General features: G+C 44.1%; 1 protein-coding gene across 1 annotated transcript in view; it reads right to left on the reverse strand.

The window, feature by feature from the left end:
• The window catches only part of SIPA1L1 (signal induced proliferation associated 1 like 1), a 340,556-nt gene extending 338,302 nt beyond the window's left edge, over positions 1-2,254 (reverse strand). Inside the window, exon 1 of the mRNA XM_081100632.1 lies at positions 1,935-2,254. The gene's annotated coding sequence lies outside the window, so the exon portion shown is untranslated. The remainder of the gene's footprint in view (positions 1-1,934) is intronic.
• Between the last annotated feature and the right edge of the window lie 20,116 nt (positions 2,255-22,370).

Raw genomic sequence — 22,370 nt, forward strand, 5'->3', positions numbered from 1 at the left:
GGACCAACAGAAATGATAATACAACAGTGAGGACTGACGGAAACACATAATCATGTTATCATTAATCACTATATATTTTCCTCTAAATGGGAAAGATTTGGGAAATCTGTACTCTCATACTGTTTTAACTCTTCTCATGCTCCTGTTTCACAGCTCAAAGAGATAGAGAATAGGAATTTATTTCAAAATTCAAACTTGAAAATATATTATCTCTCAACTCATAGGCAACCAAGATCCTCCAACGTCTACCGAATTGCTAATCTCAAGCAATCTGCAGTCTATGACTTCAATGAAGTTACTAGAAAGAAGTTTTTAAAAAGCTGTTTTAAAATGGGGGGGAGGGGAGACACCAAAATTATACACCTAATTCAAAACAAAAGCAAATGCAAAAGCCAGAAGAGAATAATGAAAGGAGAGAGTTAAAAGAATCTCAATATACAATTTCAGTGAGGGGCTTTGAAATCATTACCAAGAGTTCAAGTCAACCTTGCCATGGAATGCTACAATGAAGTCACAACTAACACTGCCTCTGACACTTCAGATCTAAGTTCACTGCGCCAGAATTGCAATTTCAGATTCGAGGAGCAGTACCAGGAACTGCAGAGAAGCTAACAGCAACACCTACTGACTGTCTTCAGCCACTTGCCAAACTTGTTCTCTCAGTCAACTAGAGAAATTTAATGATACAGTCAACTTCAAGAGTCCTTTGCTTAAGCATGAGATAAGAAAATAAATCGTCAGCCACATGAAACCATTCATCCCCCAAAAGCTTTTATTTTGCCCCTAACCATTTACATGCAAATCACCACCCAAGTTATTTTAAATGCATTGTTAATTGCTAATGCTTTAGTAGAAATAATTTATTCCATGGGAAAAAATGCTTTAATATTAATATTCTTGTTAATAACTGGTATGTCATCTAATAGTTAGAGACATCAGTGACCATAAACTGCTTTATGTAAACCTTTTATTTGAAACTACTGTTACCACTGTTCTATATTATTCCCATCAGCTTTCTTTCCCATCCTCGTAAAAAAGGCTTAACTGCAGCTTTCAAAAAAGTAAAAAGTAAAAGTCATTAAATGAAGATTATATAAAAATAAAAAATACCGTTACTAGGCTACCGAGAATTGATCCATACGACTTAATCTTGTCCTTTTCCAAAAAACTGAGTCAGAGAATCTTTTCCTAGGACGAATATTCCACATGAGAAAACAGGAGAAAGTTGACACTGAACTCCCACAGAGTACCAGTATAAAACAATGGCTTTAAGAGCCTGAGTCAGAGTTTCAACATGAAAGAGGTTTGCTTTATAGAGGAAACGCCAACCCCAGTTCATCCAGATAGACCTGGAACCTGATGAAAGTCGACACCTTCACTCTGAAATTTGCATCGCATCACTGGCTCCCAGTTTAGAAATATAATCGTTTAGCAGGAAGTAACAATTTCAGTGACTGCTGCCTCCCGTCATGAAAAATAAAATCTATAAGATAAATGCAGTCTAGGAGCCATCAGTCCCCAGATGCTTCCCTTCAAAAGGAATACCAACGACTCTTTCCTGAAAGCGAGCCCTTTCCCTGGCCTGTAAGTTTTCTAAACGGTGAACCCGATGCAATTTCAACCTGCCCAACGCGCTTACTTGTCCTCCTAGAAATGCCGCGGAGCGATGGAGAGCCTCGCACATTTCTTTAAGGTCAGGAGGGAAGTTGGAAACAGATGGGGCGCGGGCGGTAAAGTTCTTTCTGCAGCAGCCTCCCGCCTCCCCATCCCTCCTGAGGTGTACTTCAGAGTAGGCGAGAGCATCCCGAAATTTCACTGCCCCCGGACCCCTGGGAGAGAGATGAACCATCCGCGGGCACCGAGCTGCTCTTCTCTGCATCTCGCGATTAAACCTCTCGGCCCGTCCCCGCCAGCTCAGCCTACAAAGCGCTCACCCAGGTAACTGAAAAGGAAGGCTCTCCCGCGGAGACGATGGCAGCCGGGTGGGCGCAGCCACCCCCACGGGGCGCGGGTCTCCCAGCCTCTCCCGCGGGCGCCAGACGGAGACTTGTGCAGCTTTAGATTCCTAGGTGCGCGCGCGCACGCACGCAGACTCGCCCCCACGCAGACTCGCCCCCGCCAGGCTACGGTCTCAGCACGCCACCAAATCGGAAATAAAACTTTGGCCGCCCGGTGTCCTGCGCCGGGTCCTGGACCCGAGCTCCGGCCAGAATGCGGTCGGAGGCTGTCAACAGTCCTGCACCCCCACTTCCCTGACCGGACCGGGGGCGCGGGAGCCACTTACCGCTGGGCCCGGCCTCCGGGGCCGCCGCGCGTCCCGGGCAGGTCCGCCGCGCGCTCTCCCTGGGGAGAAAGAGAAACCGTGGACCGTCGGCGCGCGCCCCCTCGCCGCCGCCTCTGCGGAGAACGGCAGGCGGCGAGGCTGGGCCGGGGCGGGCGCGGAGCTTCAGGGGCCCAGGGGAGGCGGGGGCGAATCAGCCCAACTCCCGAACCGGGCTCCAAGGGGGACCCGGAATGCAGACTGGAGCGCAGCCGGCGGGGGGCGCGTTCCCGGTGGAGTAGGGGGCGGAGGTGCCCGGTCCCCGAGCATCAACTATTGTCTGGGCGCACGGGTCCCAGCTCGCGCCGCCTCCAAAGCTCGGCACCCCCCATCCCGCCCGCCTGCCCTCGGGAGGTCTATGAGCTGAGGGGGCGGCCGGCGCGGGAAACGAGTGCGGGGTGTCTGGGGGCCCGAGGTTCAGGGGTCCTAGGTGGGCGCCGGGGCAGGGGAGCTGCGTGCCGAGTGGGGGAGGGGACAGGTAACTGCAGACGGGGGCGCGAAGGCCGGGGAAGACCGGCGGCGGGAGGAAATAGCAAGGCAGCCACGGAGGCAGGAGGGGATGGATGGCCGGGGCTGAGGGGCGGGGGCGGCCTCTGGAGTCCAGACCTGGCCCTCCCCGGGGACCCTTCTCCCGGGCACTCAGCGCCGCACTGACTTTCGCTCACTCGCTCACGCTCCCACTGAACTCGTTCACAAAGTTGCCGGCGGTGGTGGCGCCGAACTCGCCCTTCCCGTCCCCTCCCCACTCCTCCCCGCCCCATTCCTCCCCCTCCCTCCACCCGGTCGCGGTGAGATCACCGCGGAGCTGCCCGGCTCGGCGCGCAAATCTCGCGAGAAAAGCGGCAGCTCTGCCGGGCCGCCGCGGGAAGTGGTAGGAGTTGGGGGAAGGTGGGGGGATCTCGGAACTCCTAGTTGCTATGACGACGGCAAAGCCCTGCAGAGAAGCGGCAGCAAACGTGGGTGCAGTTTTCAACCCGCCCCCGCCACTGCCCGACGCCCTAATGGTGGGGAAAGCGAGGACTAGAAGCGGGAGGAGGGTTTTTTAACCTACTCAGAGGACAGCTGGAGAAGACCAGCGTCCTGAAAGCTGGCCACATCTGGCAACTGAGGCTAATAGTGTTTTAAGAGGTTCTGGGGTAGATTTCTGCCTAAACAGTCTGCGCCTATCTGTACCCTTATATTTCTATCTTACATATATTCAGTTTTTCGATCACCCGGTCTAATCTCATCCCTCAATCTCCACCCACTCCATTACCTCCCTCTCTTTCCTTCCCACCCACCCCTCCGTATAGCTGCCACCCCACCAGACTGGGCTCCTTGAGGATCTGCCTGACTCATCTTTGTATTCTTTGCGCTTCCACAGGCCTGGTACATATTAGGTATTTACTTAATGTCTATTGGGGTGGGGGGTGGGGGGAGGGGGGAATGAACGCAACAGTCTGTACCTGTCCTAGTACTTTTCTTTCACCCTGGAAAAATGCCTAGGCTTAGAATAGAAGTTTTTACTCCACAGTTACATTTTTCAGTCTACTAAACTAACCTCCCAGTTCCGTTCACACAGAATGAGTCTGTTTTTAATAGTTATAATACCTCCTTTCTCCATATTTGTTTCTTTAAAACCCTAATCACCAGGGGAGGGGGGACATTTTATTTTAATCACTAAGCTTCTTCAGACGCCTTTATACCTACTCCAAAATGCTGTTAAGGATGAACATGAAATCTTTTCAAATCTAGTTTTTAATTTTAGAAACTTTTCTGTGGAGGTTTTATATACCCACTGCCTAAATAAAATAGATACCTTTATTTTAAATTTAGTGTAAATATCAATTTTTACTCATTCATTTTTATATTGAAGGGGCTTGCTCATGACTTTTATATTTACACTAAATATAAATAGAAGTTAAGTTTAAATTTCCATATCAAAATGAATGAGTAAAAATTGATTTCATGGTATCTGAATTAAATGTTTCTCTCCTTTCTCTAAAATCAGTAATAAAAATTAAGAAAAAAACTTTAAAAAATAGATTCTATCCCTATTTACATCAATATGGAGAAGCATTATTTAACCTAATAGAACTAGAAACCTAAAAAAGTACATTAAGTCTCTTTTAGGTTACATGCAAGCTTAAGTGCTATTTGGATGAAAGTTTTTATATTAGAAACCTAGTCGCCGAAACCGATTTGGCTCAGTGGATAGAGCATCGGCCTGCGGACTGAAAGGTCCCGGGTTCGATTCCGGTCAAGGGCATGTACCTGGGTTGTGGGCACTTCCTCAGTGGGGGATGTGCAGGAGGCAGCTGATCGATGTTTCTAACTCTCTCTCTCTCTCTCTTCCTCTCTGTAAAAAATCAATAAAATATATTTTAAAAAAGAAAAAGAAAAAAAAAGAAACCTAGTGATACGGTGATAAAAAAGCACTAGAAAAAGTCAGGAAACTAGCATATCACTAATAATTGAGGCTCCTTGAGAAGTTATTTAACCTTTCTGATTCTTCACTTGTAAAATGTGGAGTAGCCCAGATGTTAGGGCATTACAGCTTTAAAAATCTATAGCTCTTAGACTTAGAAAAAGTTCCAATAAATAACAGATATTTTCCTTTTACATCAAACAGAATAAAAAAAAACAACTGTTTCATTTTCTAGGTCAGCTTCACAAAGTTTAGCTACATGTTGACAAGTTGATTTTAAAGTTCTCTTGTCTCAAGTATAAAACAACAAAAATATTGACCACGTTACAGTAATCTCCATTGAGAATCCAAAGAGAATCCATTGTTACTGGTTTGCTTTTACACTAACACAAAACAGATGACTTGTTATTTAGTAAATATGACAGCTCAAACCAAAGACCCAAATTGAATACATCCATACCCCCACCACAATAACTTTAAGAAGAAAGGAGAGAAGGAGAAAGGGAGACTGGTGTTTTGTTTGTTCTTTAATTGATTTTTAGAGAGAGACAAAGGGAGAGGGAGACACATCGATGTGAGAGCGAAACATCCATTGGCTGCCTCCTGCATCCCCCCCACGGGGCATTGAGCTGGCAACCCAGGCATGTGCCCTGACGAGGAATATAACTGGCAACCTGTGGGCCCAGGATGACACCCAACCATCTGAGCCACACTGGCCAGCGCCAGATTGGTATTTTTAGTATCAAAATTTTACACAAATGGAGCATCACCATCAAGCTGTTGATCTGTTTGAAGGAACCATCTTTCATAGCACAGCAGACAACCAGTTGTTCATATGCTCTGGCTCAACTTTTAACATAATTTTGCCCTTAAAGGACGGTTGCCAGTCTATATCCACCAGACAGTACAATTTCAGGGCCACCTGTTTTATGACTCCCAGAGGGCCATTTCATACATTTGAAATAATTGATCCAAGTGCTAGCCAAATCTATTAACTTTATTCAGTGCTTCTTATGAGGCTCAAGAGATGGGTATTGGCCTCAAATTACAAAGATAACTTCCCTAACCTTCAGGCGTAGAATAGTAGAAACTGTTCCAGAGAAAAACTGCTCTTCAAGGCCCTGGACTACTATTTATCACTCATGGGCAGAACTTTCACTAGTATTTCTAGAGGAAATAAAAGGCAAAAAATCCACTAAAGTTAAGGTTCCGACTGCACATTTTCTGGGTCAGGGACTCCTGTATCCTCCCTGACCTTCTGAGGGTTTCAAAATAACAGACAAGGGGCAGCAGAAGAGGGAAATGAGGAGTAGAGAGTTTGCCAAGGACAGATTAGATCTCAACCCCCTCCCGCCTACTCCCTTCTTGGCTCCTCTATCTCTGCACAACCCCTCCACACACAGCTAAGGGATGTGTAACACTTCCTAGCGATAAGGTGAGCATCCAGTCATTTACCATCTTATTTCCTGTTCAGCTGAATTAATTTCCCTCTGGTTATTCACTTCTACTCAACAACACACCCTAGCATATCCAATACGAAAAGAATTTTGACACCAAGGCCTACCAAGCCAGGAAAATTGATATTTTTAATAATATAAACGTCAATTCACAACTGCATGTTTTGCAATTTAAGTCTGGTTTGTCCATCCTATTATCATAAAATCAGGATTTCCTGTTACTAGCTATACATCTACAGGGCATTATTAACTAATACTCAGAAAAAATGACTCTTAACTATTAAAAAAATTGCCCCCAAATCATCAAAGATTAAATTTTACCCAATGTTGTTTCAATTTTTTTAAAAATATGTTTTATTGATTTCTTTACAAAGAGGAAGGGAGAGGAATAGAGAGTTAGAAACATCCATCAGCTGCCTCCTGCACACCTCCCACTGGGAATGTGCCCACAACCAAGGTACATGCTCTTGACCAGAATCGAACCTGGAACCCTTCAGTCCGCAGGCAGATGCTCTATCCACTGAGCCAAACCAGTTAGGGCTCAATTCTTGTTGTTGTTTTATTGTTTTAGCCCTCTGTATGTAACTCTATTTGCCTGAATAGATTTCTTAAAACAATTCATTCTCCCATCTTCATAACAGTATTTATGACATGTTTAAAACATCAACTACTTTATAATTAATTAACATTCCTCAGCAAAGATACTACACTTTCTTGTCCACTCTCCCACTTCCCTAAAGGACTATTTCATACCTTCACCTCCTCCATCAAACCTCCAGTTTATTTCTCACAGCTAATGGTCCTGTTTTTCTTTTTTTTTTAACTTATATTTTCACTGATTTCAGAGAGAGGAAGGGAGAGGGAGAGAAGGATAGAAACATCAATGATGAGAGAGAATCATTGATCAGCTGCCTCCTGCACACCCCCTACTAGAGAGTGAGCCTGAAACTATGGCATGTGCCTGACCGGGAATTGAGCCATGGCTTCCTGGTTCATAGGTCAGTGTTCAACCACTGAGCCACACTGGCGGGGCTGGTCCCCAGTTTCTTTCACTGGTATAATAAAAGCAATCGGAAGAGAACTTTGCACACACTCCCTCTCGACCAATCTTGCATCTGCTGCATATGCCCGTCTGTCCTGTTGCGCACAGTGAACGCTCAGTGCTCATGGTGAGCATGAACCTCTCTCCCTGCGCGCTAGTCCCATCCCCTCTGACTCAGGGACATGGATTCAGGAAATTGTCCCTCTCTCGCTTGCATCAGGAAAAATTCCCTCTCCATTGAATCATTTTAAGAGCTAACAAGCATGCTGTAACACTTTTCATGGTAAAAAATAAATAAATAAATAAATAAAACATTTTTTAGATTCCATCTCTCCCTTCACTTTATCACTGAAACCTTCAAAAAGTTTTTCCACACCTGCTCTCATGTCTTCAGTTCCTCTCCTCCCATCTCTTGAGTCCACTCTGAGCAGCCTTTCAGACCCACCCCTCCAGGGAAAGGGTCGCTTCTCGCTTCTCGGGGCCCTTAGTGACTGCCTCGTCGCAAAATCCAGTGGTCAATTCCCATCCCTCCGTAGCAGGGAAGAAGCTGACCGCTCTCATCCTTGAAACAGCTTCTTCCGTTAAGAAGCCTTTTCACACGGCTTCTGTGTTAACAGACTGAGAGGCCCTGGAAGGCCTTGGGGCAGGGAAGTGACCAGAGCTCCTCATCTCACTCAGAGAAAAAGCCAAAGTTCCTAGTCTGCTCTAGAGATCTGTATATTATCTCTGACGCCTATCTAGAGCTCTGGTCTCATCTCCCTCCTCTCAGCCTCCCGCTCTCCACCCCCGCCACACGGGTTTCTCTCTGTTCCCTGAATACACCAGGCACTCCTGCCTCCAGACCTTGCCTTTGCTGTGCCTCTATGGCTCATTCTCTGAGTTCCATTAGGTGTCTGTCCAAAGGTCACTGTGTTAGCCATTTGCCTGCTTGCTCTCTAGCAACTTCTCTTCTCCTTTCCATATTTTGCAAGGGGGCTGACGTCCCCCCAACTCCACCCTGGGTTGTGTTTCCCAGGCTCCCCTACCAGGAGCTCACTGCTGGGTTTAGCCAATGTGTAAACGCTTTGTAGGCAGGATATGTGTCTTGTTCCCTCTTAAATCCCTAATGTCTAGCATAGTTCCAATCACAAGCAAGACACTCATTACATTTGTGGAATAAACTAATGAAGTTTAATAACAGTAGAATCAGAATTCCCATCCTGATCAGGTGGTGAAATCACTTAACTGGCTTTACCTGACGTCAGAAAGGGAAGAACACACTTTGCTGTTAGGAAGCCTCCTTGAGCTTTTTGAGCCATGAAGATACAGGGGCCCAGGGCAGGGAGACAGCCCAGGGTGCAGGCATCAATGTCAGCAATAACAATGGGGGCTTTGTCTGATACGTTGAGGATTTGGGGCCTTATTCTGTAGGCAATAGGGAGCCATTGAAGGATTTCAGCCAGGCAGAAATATATTCAAATTTGTGTTTAGTAGGGATAGCACACTTAAAACATGAGGTTTTGAAATTCATGGGTCAGAGAAGAGGTCAGAAGTAGAGTCGTAAATGTAGGAGCCAGGAGCTTATTGTTGCTGACATATCTTTGCATTTTGCTAACATTTTAATGAAAAACACTCTCACAAATTTTCTTTCCTTCTCATAGGTATCTTCTTTTGAAATATTCCATTGAGCTATAGTACAAGCCATTCCTGGTTTTCTGATGATTTTCTTATTAATATGGGCTCAATAAACATCCCATGGCTTACTAGTCCTTTCATTTTTTAATGTTAAATCCTCACTTGATATGTTTGGGTTTTTATTAATATTATTATTATTATTATTATTGATTTGAGAGAGAGAGAGAGAAAGGTGAGAAACATTCATCAGTTGACTACCTCACTCACCCTGACCATGGGTTGAACCCACAACCCAGGTATGTGCCCTAACTGGGAATCGAACCTGCATCCTTTTAATGTACGGGACAACGTTCCCACCAACTGAGCCACTTGGCCAGAACACCAATCCTTTTGACCTTTTTCTATGTAGGCACCAGCACATACTAGTCCAGCTTTAATTTTTAAAGAATTATCTGAAGCATTTAAAAATATTTTTATTCGTCCCTCCAATCGTACTTCCTTTCAGGGAGTTCTTTGCACTGTTTAAAATAACTTGAATATTTTCCTAGGAGCTGGAATTTTCCTTCCAAGTAACCTTCCTTTCATCAGATTTCATAGTCGAGAATGTGTCAGGGAAGGAAGGTGGGGAAAAGATCTCTCTCCACTCCCTTGTCTTTTTTAAAATCCCTAGAAATGAGAAGAGGCTTGCTCATGACTTAGAAGTGGTGGGCTGAGGCCTTCTAGAGCCATCTGGTCGGTTCCATTGCCAGCCTGGGTCCAGGCGGCATTCACGAGAACCAGGAGCTGCAGGGCGCTGGCGTGGCAGCTGCTTAGTGGCATCCGAGGAGAGCTCAGCGCGAGTCTGCAGGAGAAATCAAACCTTGCGTGTTCCTGAGTGCAGGAAACATGTAATGAGGGTGTCCGTTCATGGGCATACCAAGGAGCACGACTGGAATGTGAAAGCCTTCAGAGCCTCTATTTAAGGAAAAAGAGGGGAAAATGAATATGCTGATACTTCATATATATTTTAGGACCTTAACACAGCTCAGCACTCACCCTGAATTTTTACAAATCACTTTTCAGAAATTAAAGCTCTTAAAAGTCTCTTTCCATTTTATTATTTCTTTTCATCTGGAGGGTAGTGATGAGTATGAGAAATAGCCAAGGCCAGTACATGTAATTTTTTATATATCCTACAGATACACGAAGAAAATATCACCCAGTGGTATGGAAGAACACCTACTAGACCTTAGGTTCTGGCTTGGGTTTCTGGACTCAAATTCAGCCAGCTCAACTCTAACTTTAATAAAGTTATTTAATTTTTCTGGACTTCTCTTTCTTTAAATGGAAAAGGAGAAGACTGAGGGCCCATCCTTCTAGACTAAATATTTGTATTTGACATGTTGCCATCTTTCAGGGATCTATAGTATGCTCCTGGACAGGAATCTGAGATCTGAAAAAGAAAAAGTTTCCTGAATCTCCCTCCATTCCTCTCGCCTCTTCTGCCCCTGTCCCATGTGCCCATTCCACAAACCCATCTCAGACATCAAGAGCAACCATTAGTCATGCTAGCAGGGTGGAGAGGGGTAGACACCTATGATCAATTCTCAGTCACCTCCTTCCTAAAGAACTCTCCTGGTGGCTGTAGTGGGCATTGCTACAATGGAGATGGATCATTGCTTGTGGCATGGCCAGCCCATACTAGCTGCCCTGGTGGCTGGGGACTGCTGCACCCACCTCTCCTAGTGTGGCTCCCAAGCTACTGGATCCCTGGCCTGCTGGGCAGTTACACATCACTTGTTCCATACTTCCTCTAGAGGGCAGCACAAATCACAGTCCCTGCCAAGTAGGTGCAGACAACTCAAAGATGCAGGACTGGTTTGTAGAACTCATTCTAATCCCTCTAGCCTGGATTGATATTCTGGGAGCAAGAACCAAAGTGTCACACCCGCTGGCCTGCACCTGAAGGCATTTCTGCGTGGTGGAATCAGCCCTCGCCTGATAGCCCATTTCCACCTCCACGCTTAGTAGCCCCATGGTTTGGGGAAAAGTTATTGAACCTCACTAAGCCTGTTTTCTTACCTTTAAAATAATAATTAATAATAATAATAATAGTAATAGATTTTTTAAAAACATGGTTGTTTTGCAGATTAAGTCAGATAACACATGTTTTGTTAGACTCTGTGGACTGGCTACCTAAAAGCCATCCACACCCCCTTTTCTCTTGGCCTCATTCTTTCCAGACTTCCTTGAAGCCTCCAGAACTAGTTTACACAGAACAGGAACTTTATTCTAAAAATTATGAGTTCCAACAGATTGCCAGGGATAGAAATATAATACCACCCAAACTCTCTCCATCACTCATGTACCTCTCTCTCGGCAACTGCCTCTATAGCATTCTTCTCTCCTCCTGTGGAATACTTTCCTTGACTCTTTTGGTCCACATAGGGAAAATGCTTCCTGGGTTCTTTCTGAACTCAGACATCTTCTAAGTTTACAAAATACCTGGAGAGGAAAGGACCTGCCTGACCCAGCTTTGGATCAGGTGCCTGCCTCTAGACCAGTCAGCTGTGACCAAGAGTCCAGGCCATGTTGTATAAAATGGCACAGAGGAACCATGACAAGTCTGCGAGGGTGGCAGTTCCCAGAGAAGAGGAACAGCAGGCAGCAATAAATGTGTAGGGTGGAGGAGTTACATAAGAGGTGTAAGACTAGGTTTTAGCCCTTATGGAGATTATCATGTAGTTGGGGAACATTAAGAAACATCAAGTCTTCAGTTAAGATTGATTTTGAGCCCTGGCCAGTGTGGCTCAGTTGTTTGAGCGTCATCCTGTGCACCAAAAGGCTGCTGGTTCGATTCCTGGTAGGGACATGCAGGGGGCAACCAATCAGTGTTCCGCTCTCACATGGATGTTTCTCTCCTTTCCTCTTTCTTTAAAAATCAATTAAAAAATAGTTTTTAAAAATTGATTTTGATGGTGACAGGAATAATGTTTTAAAAAAACAACTCCAAAAAAAATCAACAGTGGTAGAAAGAATATTGTGCTTCTTTAGGTCCAATCAATGAAGCCCAATGCAATGCTGGGTGTGGCATGCAGGCATTGCCCTTCCTTCTGCCTTGGAAGAGAAGAAATAAATGCACTTATTCAAAATAAAGATGGCTAGGAGCCAAAGCCGGTTTGGCTCAGTGGATAGAGCGTCGGCCTGCAGACTGAAAGGTCCCAGGTTCGATTCCGGTCAAGGGCATGTACCTGGGTTGCGGGCACATCCCCAGTGGGAGATGTGCTGGAGGCAGCTGATCGATGTTTCTCTCTCATCGATGTTTCTAACTCTCTATCTCTCTCCCTTCCTCTCTGTAAAAAATCAATAAAATATATTTTTTAAAAAAAGATGGCTAGGAAACAGGCGTAGTCAGAGAGGGGAAACATTTAAAGTGGAATCTATCTGCCCTGGGCAAGAATTAATGGAATTAAGCCAGGAAGGGGGATTTACTATACACATGAAAGAGGTTACAAAACAAGGCAGGATTAAGTAGCATAATTAGAGGCTATGAAAAAGAGATCAAGAAGTTTGGCTCTATGAAGCCAGTAGATCTTGGCCCAGTGGTAAAGAAGACGGAGAGGGCTGGGGCATTCCTGGAGGCATACGGTGAACAAAGGAACTCAGGTTGGAGTGCACGTGCAAGGGAGCACAGAGCAGCGGTCCTTAAACTGAGGGATGCACAATGAAAGCACCCAGAGTGCCTGTAAGATGCAGATTCCTGGGCTCCTGGTGCAGAAATTCCCATATACTTGGTCTGGAGTGGGTCCCAGTATTGGACATGTTTAATGAGCACCTCAGGGGTTGTGCCTCAGGGGGTCTGCCGAGCCCCGCTTGAGAAGCACAGGTGTCTACACTGGTGCTGCCTACTGGGCAAAAGAAATGGCTTTTCCTTTTGAGTATGTGTTCCCTCGGTGACAGCAGCTACCAGACTCTGAAGTCTCTTCTGATGGCCCAGGAGAGCTGCTTTCAGCCAGTGCCATTGTGGCAACCTCCTATGCTCCTTCAGTCCTCCATCCCCAGAGGGTCCCCTTGATCACCAGCTGATCTGACCTTCAGCCTGTCACTGTGAGGCAGTGACACCAGCTCAAGATGCAACAGAAGCTGTCTAGATGCTGCATCCTTCTTAGACAGTGTTGCTGTTTATGTCTCCCTAATTCAATCACTTGTCTTTCATGATCTAACCACAGTTAATATTTGATATAAACTTAATAATCCACATTTATATAATAGTAAAAGAGTGTTTTTTATCTTAACTTTTTAAAAAAGAGGTTGTTTTTATCTTAACTTTCTAAAAAAAGGTTGTTGCCCTAACCTGTTTGGCTCAGTGGATAGAGCATCAGCCTGCAGACTCAAGGGTCCCATGTTCTATTCCGGTCAAGGGCGTGTACCTTGGTTGTGGGCACATCCCCAGGAGGGGGTGTGCAGGAGGCAGCTGATAGATGTTTCTCTCTCATCGATGTTTCTAACTCTTTATCCCTCTCCCTTCCTCTCTGTAAAAAAATCAATAAAATATATTTTTAAAAAGGTTGTTTGTTTTTAAAAAGAAAGAGTTACTATCCTAAACTTCTCAAGAGTTGGTACTATTTATGAACCATGCAGTTGTCTTTTTCTTTCTAAGCCACTTTTTATCTCCTCTCTGGTAATTCAATCCACATAATTTCTACTAAGGTATTATTTTACAATAAGAAACAGAGTTAAGAATAAGTCAAATCATTTTTAAGGTGTTAGGACTGAAACTAAGGTTTCTTAACACCCCACCCAAAAGTTTTTCTTATTAAGTCATTATCTTGTCATTACTTTATTCTTTTTTTAATTTCTTTATTGATTAAGGTATTACATATATGTCCTTATCCCGCCATTACCCTCACCCCCCCACTCATGCCCTCACCCCCCTGTTGTCTGTGTCATTATTTTATTCTTAGATTGTTCCCTTCAGTTGTTTTCAGAAAAAAATTAAAATGCTAATGTCTTCCAGAGACTTGAACCAGAAATCAAAGTATACACAGATAATTAGCTCTTCCTTCTCTGCTCAAACTTATATATATGTATACACACACACACACACATATATATATACATATGTGTGTGTGTGTGTGTGTGTGTGTGTGTATTTCAGAGAGATGAAAGGAGAGAGAGGGATAGAAGCATCAGTGATGAGAGAGAATCCTTGATCAGCTGCCTCCTGCAGGCCCCCTACTGGAGATCAAGCCTGCAACCCAGGCATGTGCTCTGATGGGGAATTGAACTGTGACCTCCTGGTTCATAAGTCAACGCTCAACCACTGAGCCACACAAGTCGGGCCGCTCAAATTTATCTTATACTTCATCCCATCCCCAGTCTGATTTTTGCAACCATATTTTACTGGACCTACCATTAGGATGAGAAAGGAAAGGCATCTGTTTTGTCATTTAGTCAGGTGGTTATCACTCCACCATAAAAATGAACAGTTTTGGGGTCTTCTATTTAATTTCTACTTAATCCCATTCTGTTAGAAATGTTATTTCTACTCAGTGGTTAACTCTTCTAATAACCAGAAGAAAGAACTCTGATTACTCCTATTTGAAATCTCTATGTCCTGAGATTGGTCTGGGTCTCTGGTCTACATTATCCAGGAGTACACAAGATGAGAACACAGTATTTATTAGACCATGGCCATCGGTAGTCAATTAGCCGAACTTTTCTTGCATGTGTACCGTCCCACTCTAGTCAGGTGAACAATAGCTATCAGTACACAAGCTGATTTCTGGAGTTTTGAATAATATACATAAAGCCTCCTCCAAGATTGTGTTCTGATTATTTCTCATCGTATAACAAATTACCCTAAAATTTAGAGGCTTAAAACTATGGCCATTTTATTATATCCCATGATTTTGTGGCTCACGGAATTCTGGCAGAGCCCAGTCAGGTGATTCTTCTGTTCCGAGTGATGTCCTGCTGTTAGTCTGGAGTCTCTCCTTACAAGTCTGCACCTTGGTAGGGATGGGTGGAAGGCTGAACTTTGCTGGCAATGCCTACTGGCTTCTTCAGCAAAGTAATCTCAGGGCAGCCAGTCTCACCTGGCAGAGCTTCCAGAGTGTTCTGAGGCACAGAAGACCTGGGCCCAGCTGGTGTGGCTCAGTGGCTGAGCACTGATCTATGAACCAGGAGGTCCTGGTTTGATTTTCAGTCAGGGCACATGCCTGGATTTCAGGTTCTATCCCCAGTAGGGGGTGTGCAGGAGGCAGCCAATCGATGATTCTCTCTCATCATTGATGTTTCTATCTCTCACCCCCTCTCCCTTCCTCTCTGAAATCAATAAAATAAAATAAAAATCTTAACAACAACAACAAAAAGAAAGACCTGGGCCCAGAAATGGCACACTGTCACTCCTGCCATATTTTATTGGTCAAGCAATTACATCTCTGCCTGTGCAGTAAAAGAGAGAAATAGTAAAGAATATGTGGCCATCTTTAATCCATCACAGAGGTTGTTCACCAAATATTTGTAGAACTTGTCGTAAGGTCCAGGCCCAGTGGAAGACTCTGGGAGTAGCGAGGAAAGCTCACTCACTCCCTGCCACTAACAAGCCCACAGCCCGGAGGAGAAGCTGATGTGTTTATACTTCCCACTCACGAACTTTCAGGAACTCCCCAAAACAACAAATCAGTGCAATCAGGAATGAACTTTAGAAGGAGATAATGTTAAAAGTAAAAGAGAAAAAAAACCCTGTCTAATAATCTCCAGTTGCTCATAATTCAAATGTTTATTTATCTAATAATACCTGGTGTTACAAATAAATTGTACTGTGGAGCTGAAGCTTGAAGTGTTAAAGGGGAACTAAATGGCAGAGATAACTTCTTTGAGGAACAGAGCTTGTGCATGCTAAGATGAAATTACAGTCGGTTCTCAGAGATAGTGGGATGAATTCTAAATGACTTTAGTTCTCATCTGTAAGTCAAGTGGTTAGGCCAGTTATCACCCTTGGCAACCCTGTCAATCACAAATCAGAGAAGCCTCACTCTTGTAAAGACTGTTAGGATCATAAAGGAAATGCAGAGTAATAACGCATCACCTTGGTGAAAAGGGAAGATAATGTTCCTAGTTCAGCAGCCTTCCAGCTAGGAGGCTGCCTCACCCTAAAGCAGAGCTGTTAGGCATGAAGCCACTTAGACTGACATGTCACAGTTGGTTAAGGTCTGAGATTTCTAGCAAGAGTCTGGAATAAATGGTTAGACTATAATAGCGTATTGTATTCATAAAAGCAAAAATATAATAAATATTTTTACTATGAAGCAACTCGTTTAGATTCTGCTTTTTAGGGATGTTTCCTGAGGGACATGGCCATCCAATCACTGACGTACAAGCTGTTCCCTGAATGGCATGTTCTTTTGGGTCTCAGGCTTTGCCCATGTTGCTCTCTCACCTGGAACACCTAGGTTATACTGGAAAAGGGAAAGGAAAACGTGAGAAGGTGGTTGGGACTAAAGAAGTCGTCCCAGGAAGACAACATGTTTTCCCAACAGTGATGCAGATTACAACTGCTGTTGTTTAGACAGGAGAGAGATCAATGAGGACCCACATGATGAGAAAAGGCCTTTTGTTAGGGTGTATAATCTTTCACTAATCAGAGATTTGAAGAAGATTCCATGCTGGCAAAATAGCACAGGTAAGAAATGGATGTGGTTCAGGCCACTGGTTTTTGTGCACCTACTCTATGGCAGGCATTGGCTGCTAAAGAGAAAAGCATGGGACCAGAGCACACTCAGGAGACCTTGGTGTTGAACTAGGAACATTATCTTCCCTCTTCACCAAGGCAATCAGCCCAGTACCAGTGTCTATGGTTTATTGAAGAATGCTGGGAGAGAGGGTTAGCAATATAAGCATGGCCAAGTTAGAAAGAGACTTGAGCCCTCTACTAAAGTCTCTGAAGCCAGTATTCCTCATTCTAGAAGTAGGAATTTGTTTGCTTCAGAGAACTCTTGATAGATTCCTTTCCAAAGGCATAATCCATCTATATCCTACCTAATAAAAGGGTAATATGCAAATTGACCATCACTCCAACACACAAGATGACCGCCCCGATGTGGTCAAAGATGGCTGCCCCCATGTGGTCAAAGATGGCCGCCCCCATGTAGACACAAGATGGCCACCACAAGATGGCCAGCAGGGAAGGGCAGTTGGAAGGGACCAGGCCTGAAAGGTAGGGCAGTTGGGGGTGATCAGTCCTGCAGGGGAGGGCAGTTAGGAGTGACTAGGCCTGCAGAAGAAGGCAAGTGGGGGCGACCAGACCTGTAGGGGAGGGCAGTTAGGGGCAATCGGGCCAGCAGGGGAGCAGTTAGGCATCAATCAGGCTGGCAGGGGAGTGGTTAGGGGATGATCAGGCTGGCAGGCAGAAGCGGTTAGGGACAATCAGGCAGGTAGGTAGGTGAGCGGTTGGGAGCCAGCAGTCCTGGATTGTGAGAGGAATGTTCGACTGCCCATTTAGGCCTGATCCAGGTGGGGTCCCAGATTGGAGAGGGTGCAGACTGGGCTGAGGGACACACACACCCCCGTGCACAAATTTCGTACATCGGGCCTCTAGTATATATATAAAAGGCTAATATGCAAAGTGTCCCCACAGGAGTTCGACTGAGAGTCCAGGAGTTCTAGCACTCGCTATGACGTGCACTGACCACCAAGGGGTGGTACGAAAAGAAAGAAGGCCCCAGGAGCCACCTAGAAGGCCCCAGTAGGCCCTGATTGCCAGCCAGACCTAGGGATCCTACCCGTGCACATATTTTGTGCACTGGTATTTCACATAAAAAAGAATAGGGCCTGCATGCTACATATATCTCTGTTGTCATCTCTGTTAAACATAATTTATATTTGAAATCAAATGCCTAATGTTCTTCAGTCCCTATACCGATAGACTTCTTATTCTTATACTAGGAGCCCAGTGCGTGATTTGAAATCGCGAGGCACCACCCATCCTCTGGTCTGGCCCTGCCTCCTTCCCCGGGCCCTGCAGCAGCCATGGCCACTGCCGGTCCGGCTCTACCTCACTCTCCAGGCCCCGCCACGGCCGCTGCCAGTCCAGCCCTGCCTCCCTCTCCAGCCCTTGAAGCAGCCAGGGCCACTGCTGATCAGGCCCTCCCCCAGCGCAGGCACATGGAGGCCCCTGCCGCCCCACCCCCAATGCTCCACGTACAACCTCCTCCTGTCCGGTCAACCCGTTGTGGTGTCACGGTTAATTAGCATATTTCTCTATTATATAGATAGATAGATATAGATATTTGTTGATTTAGACATGATATGAACTGTGTATTGTCCAATGATTTAAAATATCATTGGGTTTTCTTAGATGATTATGAAATTAGGGGTAAACTATTTCATATGTTGTGTTTTTCTAAATCACATTATTAAAATATTCAGTTTACTTCAGTAAGATGAGGCTAGGAGAAGGAAGAATAAATAATATCTATAAAGTAGACTCCTGAAAATGGATGATAATGCTAATTCCCTATCTTCTATTTTCCCCTGGTATAGTAGCGGGAAGTACATAGACTGCTTCAACTACTGTGGGAATGCCTTCCATATACCAACATTCTTGCTGCTAGAATTCTCTTACTTCAACCGTTTCTTCCATGACATGCTTTCCAATGTCTCAACTATATTAGGCTAATCTTAGATATTGTCCATCTTAAAACATGGTCTTCTAAACTAGAACAAATAACTCAGATGGAATCTGATTAGACCATGTCATAAGTCTGGTCTCCCAAACAAAATTACAAGGCTCTCAAGCCAAGCTCATTGTCATTCTCCTCTCTGGGGCCCTCAGCCCATCCCAAACATGTATCAGTTCCCATCTTCTGCCACACGTACACTTGGCCCCAGTTTCTGAATGTGACAGTGGTGAGGATTTCCATCTCCATTTTGAGTGGGTTATCAGTTAGGAATGCTTTCCATTGTGAATAATGGAACTCTATCAATGGCTTAAACAAAGGGTTTTACAATTCCTATATAATAGCAGACAAGATCAAAGTTGCTCCTGGCATTATTTTAGTGGCCAATGACGAGAGGGCTGGCATCTCTTAGACTCTCTTAGCCTTTTCTTCCTAGTTACAAGTACAGGCAAGTCAGGGGAAAAAAGGAGTGAAGGCTATGTCTGTTCTATTCCTTTTAAAGGAAAAACAAAAGCTTTCCCAATGACATTTTCAGCAAACTTCCCCACTGTCTCATTGGCTACATTTGGGTTATATGGCACTTACTGCTGCAAGGGAGTCCAGGAAGTTGGAGAACATGACTGATATGACTAACTTAGACTGTTCATAATCCACTGCCTGGGGCTGGGCACATTGCTGTCCAGAAACAGGGAAGAAGAAAGGGAAAAGTCCTAGATATCAGAGAGTATGTAACAGTGTCTGCCATGGTGGAACATGAAAGTCATGTGGCCCTATATCCAATGTCTACACTGCTTGGGGATGAAATTAGTCTTTGGGCAGCGATACATACATCCAGCTACAGCCTCCCTCCCTACTCTACTGGTATCTACTCATTTCCTGCTAGAACTGAAATCCAGCTACAAATAGAAGCCATGAATTCAGCTAATGCCTGCCAATCTTTTGCTCTGGATCCTGCAACCAGTTATAACTTTCAGCAATCTCAACAGATGTCCCTGATCTTGGACTCAGGCTTGACCCTTAAGGATTAGAGCTTTTTGTTGCTTTTTCATGTCCCATTTTACCTTTATAATTCAGACTTCTTGATTTTGGACTTGGGCCTGGACTGGGATTTGGTCTTGGCTGGCGTTAGCTCAAATCTTCTTCCTAACTGGGAACTCCCAGCATGCCTTGAAGCTCAAGCCACATTGTTTATGACACATAAATAGATTACTAAATAAATTCTTGTTGAATTGCTTTGAATATTTAAATTCCCAGGATGTCAACTGCTGCTACTAACAGTAATTGCCATCTGTCAGAAATGCTATTAAGGAAGTGACCTCATTCAGTGAAGAGTTGTAGCAAGTAAACTTCAATTTATTAGGCAATATGGTCAAAGATAAGTGAAGTTCCATTTTTAAGTGAGAAACTTTTGAAAGTTTCATACATTGAATAATAAACCACAACAACAATCAGAAAGCAATAAAACAGGACAAGTCTGAATATGGGTTGATTTTGTGCTGTATGGCCAATCTACCCTGAATATTTGATGACTAAGCTTTCAGATAAAAGAAGCAAAAGCAGAAAGTCAGAAGACTTGGAAATATGATAACATCATGTACAAATCCTGATATCTATATTCCAGGAAAATGTCTCATCTAAAGAGTGAAAATACTTTCTTTTACCCAGATAATGAGAATTATTTAACCTGCCATTTTTTTCTATAGCTCAGAGCTAAGAATAATGCGTAAGCACAATAACCACATTTTCCTAGAGTCTTGGTATCTGTGCATCCCCATAATCCTACAAAGCTTTTTATTTTCTGTGTTTTTTAAATTGTTTTTTTTTTTGTATATATAGTCTATTGAAAGACATCTAAAGTCTTTTTACAAAAGACAGAGGTGGGTTTTTTTTATTTTTTGTTGTGATTGTTTTGGTTTGAAGGGAGACAGCTCAAAGGGGTTGCATTTAATCAGTTCCTGGTATACAATTTTTTTGTGATCTAGCTTTTTACAAAATGTAGCTTATTAGAATAAGTTTAAGTAAATAGGTAGGTCACATGTGACTTTCATACAATGTCAACTGAGCATTTAACATCGTTTAGCAAGGTTTGAGTGGCAATAACATCAAGATTGAGCTCTCGGGCGAGAGCTTGCACTATAGACATGGTGCTTCTGTTGATAACTGGGGGGAGTTTCACATGCTGTGGTTCCTGGGTATGTCTATGTCAGGGATGATATTTGATTATAAAAGTTCAGAAATCCAACTACTTTTCTTACTGTCCTGTGGGTCTTCTGACCTCTTAAGGGAGAGCCACAATTTTCTTTTGGGGAAATTCAAGTAATTGAGTGAATGTTTACATAAGGTCTCACAGTATCATCCACTGACCAGCCATGCCAACTCTGATTGACTTGTAGTGGCCATGGGCACTGTGTTGAAAGGGTTCTGAGTTTTCATCCAGACTGAGTGGGAAAAATGCTCAGTTTCATTGATACTATCTGTCGGGGATGGAGAGGAAGTTAGAATATAGTTGGCCCTTCGTTTTTTTGTTTTTAAATCCTCATCTGAGGGTATTTTTCCATTGATTTTTAGAGAGAGTGGAAGCGAGAGGGAAAGACAGAGAGAAACATCGATGTGAGAGAAACACATCAATTGGTTGCCTCCTGCAAGCGCCCCCACCAGGGCCTGGGCCGGGGAGAAGCCTGAAACCGAGGTACGTGCCCTTGACTGGAATTGAACCTGTAACCCTTTGGTCTGCAGACAATGCTCTATCCATTGAGCCAAACTGGCTAGGGCAGTTGGTCCTTTGTGCTCTGAAGAAACTGATGTAGCAAATATGATAACATCATGTGTGATCCTAATATCTGAATGAGTTGTTTACTATTGATCATTTGAAATCTGAAGGGATATTAGCTGAAGACAGCAGTTTAGAGTGTGGTCCACCTAATATAGAATTGTTCTCTCACTGCTAATTAGATATTAGGAGAAGCTGCATATTGAGCTTACTCTTGGTTCATGGATTGTGCAATCAGAATAGAACAGGGCATCTGTCCTCCTGTTTGCTGGGCCTGAGGAATGGCATCCTACTCATCTAACAGTTATTAATAACTGAGTACATGCTAGGCAGATTAGGTTTTGCATATATTACCACATCTAACATATTAGCACATTTAATCCTCATGCCAACCATTTTCCAGGTGAGAAAATAGAGGCTCAAAAAGGCTCAATAACTCTCCTAAGGTCACAGAAATAGTAAGGGGCACAGCAGAGACTGAAATCCAGGCAGTCAACCTCTAGGGCTTGTACCCTTAAGTCCTACAGTGTTTGTACCTGCAGACGAAACCAAATTAAACAAATTAAACAACTGTTGGTTGAAGGGGCGAGGACCAGGACACAACCTGGTTTTATAACATTTGAGCCAGACATAAGATGTTCAAAGGTTATTGCTCTCCACTGTGATTCTAGAAATACTATTTTACTACAATCTTGGTTCACCTGGATTTCAGTTGTCCTCATCTGGCAAGGCCACCCCAATGACACGGATGGGATGTGTTAGCTATCAAGTTCTACATAAGTCATACCATTGTCAATCATATCTCCCTTTAAACATGCCCAGGGACTTGGTTATTTAAAGGAATCTATTGGCAAATGCTCTTCCTGAAAATGAAAAATCTTCTTGTAATGAAAATAATCAGCCCATGTTCTGTTTTACAAGTCTGATTTTTTTTTTTAACTCCAGATTTTTTTCTTGGCAGGTGGGAGGTGTTTGGTTTGAGTGGGGAGAATTTAGCCCTGAGGAGAAATCAGGAGCCAAAACCAGAAGCTCATTTGCTTTTTATCCTTCTCCTTCTTAAATCTAAGGGGCAAGGTGGGATTTAGACCAGGAGTGGGC

The sequence above is a fragment of the Myotis nattereri genome (assembly GCF_964212035.1).
Source record: "Myotis nattereri genome assembly, chromosome: 1".
Lineage (NCBI taxonomy): Eukaryota > Metazoa > Chordata > Mammalia > Chiroptera > Vespertilionidae > Myotis > Myotis nattereri.